A 6,156-nucleotide genomic window follows, 5' to 3' on the forward strand; every position below is an offset into this window, starting at 1 on the left:
ATAGGGTTATGAGTTATAGTATATAGGTAGTGTATAGTGTATAGGGTTATGAGTTATAGTATATAGGTAGTGTATAGTGTATAGGGTTATGAGTTATAGTATATATAGGTAGTGTATAGTGTATAGGTTATGAGTTATAGTATATAGGTAGTGTATAGTGCATAGGGTCATGAGTTATAGCATATAGGTAGTGCATAGTGCATAGGGTTATGAGTTATAGCATATAGGCAGTGCATAGTGCATAGGGTCATGAGTTATAGTATATAGGCAGTGTATAGTGTATAGGGTCATGAGTTATAGTATATAGGTAGTGTATAGTGTATAGGGTTATGAGTTATAGTATATAGGCAGTGCATAGTGTATAGGGTCATGAGTTATAGCATATAGGCAGTGCATAGTGCATAGGGTCATGAGTTATAGTATATACAGGCAGTGCATAGTGCATAGGTCATGAGTTATAGCATATAGGCAGTGCATAGTGTATAGGGTTATGAGTTATAGCATATAGGCAGTGTATAGTGTATAGGGTGCATGAGTTATAGCATATAGGCAGTGTATAGGGTATAGGGTCATGAGTTATAGTATATAGGCAGTGCATAGTGTATAGGGTATGAGTTATAGTATACAGGCAGTGCATAGGGTCATGAGTTATAGCATATAGGCAGTGTATAGTGCATAGGGTCATGAGTTATAGTATATAGGTAGTGTATAGTGTATAGGGTCATGAGTTATAGCATATAGGTAGTGTATAGTGTATAGGGTTATGAGTTATAGTATATAGGTAGTGTATAGTGTATAGGGTTATGAGTTATAGTATATAGGTAGTGTATAGTGTATAGGGTTATGAGTTATAGTATATAGGTAGTGTATAGGGTTATGAGTTATGACCTGCTGCCTCTTCCTGACACCGTCAATTCTCTGGCAACAGCTCTGGCACCCTATAGAGCACCCTATACCCATGGCACCCTATACCCATGGCACCCTATACCCATGGCACCCTATACCCATGGCACCCTATACCCATGGCACCCTATAGAGCACCCTATACCCTATAGAGCACCCTATACCCATGGCACCCTATACCCATGGCACCCTATACCCATGGCACCCTATACCCATGGCCCCCTATACCCATGGCACCCTATACCCTATAGAGCACCCTATACCCTATAGAGCACCCTATACCCTATAGAGCACCCTATACCCTATAGAGCACCCTATACCCATGGCACCCTATACCCATGGCACCCTATACCCATGGCACCCTATACCCATGGCACCCTATACCCATGGCACCCTATACCCTATAGAGCACCCTATACCCATGGCACCCTATACCCATGGCACCCTATACCCATGGCACCCTATACCCATGGCACCCTATACCCTATAGAGCACCCTATACCCTATAGAGCACCCTATACCCATGGCACCTATACCCTATAGAGCACCCTATACCCTATAGAGCACCCTATACCCATGGCACCCTATACCCTATAGAGCACCCTATACCCTATAGAGCACCCTATACCCATGGCACCCTATACCCATGGCACCCTATACCCTATAGAGCACCCTATACCCTATAGAGCACCCTATACCCATGGCACCCTATACCCTATAGAGCACCCTATACCCATGGCACCCTATACCCTATAGAGCACCCTATACCCATGGCACCCTATACCCATGGCACCCTATACCCATGGCCCCCTATACCCATGGCACCCTATACCCATGGCACCCTATACCCATGGCACCCTATACCCTATAGAGCACCCTATACCCATGGCACCCTATACCCTATAGAGCACCCTATACCCTATAGAGCACCCTATACCCATGGCACCCTATACCCTATAGAGCACCCTATACCCATGGCACCCTATACCCTATAGAGCACCCTATACCCATGGCACCCTATACCCTATAGAGCACCCTATACCCATGGCACCCTATACCCATGGCACCCTATACCCTATAAAGCACCCTATACCCATGGCACCCTATACCCATGGCACCCTATACCCTATAGAGCACCCTATACCCTATAGAGCACCCTATACCCATGGCACCCTATACCCTATAGAGCACCCTATACCCTATAGAGCACCCTATACCCATGGCACCCTATACCCTATAGAGCACCCTATACCCATGGCACCCTATACCCTATAGAGCACCCTATACCCATGGCACCCTATACCCTATAGAGCACCCTATACCCATGGCACCCTATACCCTATAGAGCACCCTATACCCTATAGAGCACCCTATACCCATGGCACCCTATACCCTATAGAGCACCCTATACCCATGGCACCCTATACCCTATAGAGCACCCTATACCCATGGCACCCTATACCCTATAGAGCACCCTATACCCATGGCACCCTATACCCATGGCCCCCTATACCCATGGCACCCTATACCCTATAGAGCACCCTATACCCATGGCCCCCTATACCCATGGCACCCTATACCCTATAGAGCACCCTATACCCTATAGAGCACCCTATACCCTATAGAGCACCCTATACCCATGGCACCCTATACCCTATAGAGCACCCTATACCCATGGCACCCTATACCCTATAGAGCACCCTATACCCATGGCACCCTATACCCTATAGAGCACCCTATACCCATGGCATCCTATACCCATGGCATCCTATACCCATGGCACCCTATACCCAATAGAGCACCCTATACCCATGGCACCCTATACCCTATAGAGCACCCTATACCCATGGCACCCTATACCCTATAGAGCACCCTATACCCATGGCATCCTATACCCATGGCATCCTATACCCTATAGAGCACCCTATACCCTATAGAGCACCCTATACCCATGGCACCCTATACCCTATAGAGCACCCTATACCCATGGCATCCTATACCCATGGCATCCTATACCCATGGCACCCTATACCCTATAGAGCACCCTATACCCATGGCATCCTATACCCTATAGAGCACCCTATACCCATGGCATCCTATACCCATGGCCCCTATACCCTATAGAGCACCCTATACCCATGGCACCCTATACCCTATAGAGCGCCCTATACCCATGGCCCCTATACCCATGGCACCCTATACCTATAGAGCGCCCTATACCCATGGCCCCCTATACCCATGGCATCCTATACCCATGGCACCCTATACCCATGGCACCCTATACCCTATAGAGCACCCTATACCCATGGCACCCTATACCCTATAGAGCGCACTATACCCATGGCACCTATACCCTATAGAGCGCCCTATACCCATGGCCCCCATACCCATGGCATCCTATACCCATGGCACCCTATACCCATGGCACCCTATACCCATGGCACCCTATACCCTATAGAGCGCCCTATACCCATGGCCCCCTATACCCATGGCATCCTATACCCATGGCACCCTATACCCATGGCACCCTATACCCTATAGAGCACCCTATACCCATGGCACCCTATACCCATGGCCCCCCTATACCCATGGCCCCCTATACCCATGGCACCCTATACCCATGGCATCCTATACCCATGGCCCCCTATACCCATGGCACCCTATACCCTATAGAGCACCCTATACCCATGGCCCCCTATACCCATGGCACCCTATAGAGCACCCTATACCTATAGAGCACCCTATACCCATGGCACCCTATACCCTATAGAGCACCCTATACCCTATAGAGCACCCTATACCCTATAGAGCATCCTATACCCTATAGAGCACCCTATACCCTATAGAGCACCCTATACCCTATAGAGCACCCTATACCCTATAGAGCACCCTATACCCTATAGAGCACCCTATACCCATGGCACCCTATACCCTATAGAGCACCCTATACCCTATAGAGCACCCTATACCCTATAGAGCACCCTATACCCTATAGAGCACCCTATAGAGCACCCTATAGAGCACCCTATAGAGCACCCTATACCCTATAGAGCACCCTATACCCTATAGAGCACCCTATACCCTATAGAGCACCCTATACCCTATATAGAGCACCCTATACCCTATAGAGCACACTAGACCCTATAGAGCACCCTATACCCTATAGAGCACCCTATACCCTATAGAGCACCCTATACCCTATAGAGCACCCTAGACGGAGTGAGTTATGAACTACTGGTCTTCCCGACACACAGTCAGGGAACATCTGACTCTCGTGTCACGTTCACGTGTTCAACTGAGGAACGTGTCCCCACAGAGCGCTTGTTAACAACAAGAGTAGTGCACTACTATATAGGGAATAAGGTAACCATTTGGGACAGAGGTCACCCTGAAGATGTCTGAGGACAGGGGACTAAATGGAGGAAGACCTGTCAGAGCAGTATCATGAGGATGTCACCAACCAAATCAATCAATCTAAATGTATTTATAAAGCCCTTCGTACATCAGCTGATGTCACAAAGTGCTGTACAGAAACCCAGCCTAAAACCCCCAAACAGCAAGCAATGCAGGTGTAGAAGCACGGTGGCTAGGAAAAACTCCCTAGAAAGGCCAGAACCTAGGAAGAAACCTAGAGAGGATCCAAGCTACGTGGGGTGGGCCAGTCCTCCTCTGGCTACGAGGGGTGGGCCAGTCCTCCTCTGGCTATGAGGGGTGGGCCAGTCCTCCTCTGGCTGTGCAGGGTGGGCCAGTCCTCCTCTGGCTATGCAGGGTGGGCCAGTCCTCCTCTGGCTGTGCAGGGTGGGCCAGTCCTCCTCTGGCTGTGCAGGGTGGGCCAGTCCTCCTCTGGCTATGAGGGTGGGCCAGTCCTCCTCTGGCTATGAGGGTGGGCCAGTCCTCCTCTGGGTGGGCCAGTCCTCCTCTGGCTATAGGCCAGTCCTCCTCTGGCTATGAGGGTGGGCCAGTCCTCCTCTGGGGGTGGGCCAGTCCTCCTCTGGCTATGAGGGTGGGCCAGTCCTCCTCTGGCTATGAGGGTGGGCCAGTCCTCCTCTGGCTGTGCCGGGTGGAGATTATAACAGAACCAAGATGTTCAAGTCTTTCTCATATTCACAGCATCATGAAGACTTCCTGAAACACAGCTACTGACAGAGGCAGCAGAGGACAATATTTTGTATATTTGAGATTCTCCAAAGTAACCACCCTTTGGCCTTGACAGCTTTGCACACTCCTGGCATTATCTCAACCAGCTTAATTAGGTAGTCACCTGGAATGCATTTCAATTAACAGGTGTGCCTTGTTCAAAGTTAATCTATGCAATTTCTTTCCTTCTTTTTGAGTTTGAGTTTGAGCCAATAATTTGTGTTGTGACAAGGTAGGGGGGGATATACAGAATATAGCTCTATTTGGTAACAGACCAAGTCCATATTATGGCAAGAACAGCTCAAATAAGCAAAGAGAAACGACAGTCCATCATTACTTTCAGACATGAAGATCAGTCAATCCGGAAAATGTCAACAACTTTGAAAGTTTTTTCAAGTGCGGTCGCATAAACCATCAAGCACTATGAAGAGTTCATTAGAGTTAGCTGCACCTCAGAATGCAGCCCAAATAAATGCTTCACAGAGTTCCAGTAACAGACACATTTAAACATCAACTGTTCAGAGGAGACTGTGTGAAATCAGGACTTCATGGTCGAAATGCTGCAACAACAAAAAAAAACCTACTATTTCTGGGCTCCCGAGTGGCACTGTGGTCTAAAGCACTGCCTTTCAGTGGTTTGATTTTGGGCTTTGGCACTGTGGTCTAAAGCACTGCATCTCAGTGGTTTGATCTTGGGCTTTGTCATAACCGGCCGTGATCGGGAATCCCATGGGGCTGCGCACAATTGGCCCAGCGCTGTCCGGGTTAGGCGGTCATTGTAAAATTAGAATTTGTTCTTAACTTACTAGTTAAACATTATTTTAAAAGGACACCAATAAGAAGAGACTTGCTTGGGCCAAGAAACACGAGCAATGGACATTAGACTGGTGGAAATCTGTCCTTTGGTCTGATGAGTCCAAATGTGGGATTTTTGGTTCCAACCGCCGTGTCTTTGTGAGACGCAGAGTAGGTGAGCGGATGATCTCTGCATGTGTGGTTCCCACCGTGAAGCATGGAGGAGGAGGTGTGATGGTGCTTTGCTGGTGAAACTGTCTGTTATTTATTTAGAATTCAAGGCACACTTAACCAGCGTGGCTACCACAGCATTCTGAAGCG

Source organism: Oncorhynchus keta, unplaced genomic scaffold (genome assembly GCF_023373465.1).
Source record: "Oncorhynchus keta strain PuntledgeMale-10-30-2019 unplaced genomic scaffold, Oket_V2 Un_contig_4019_pilon_pilon, whole genome shotgun sequence".
Taxonomy (NCBI): domain Eukaryota; kingdom Metazoa; phylum Chordata; class Actinopteri; order Salmoniformes; family Salmonidae; genus Oncorhynchus; species Oncorhynchus keta.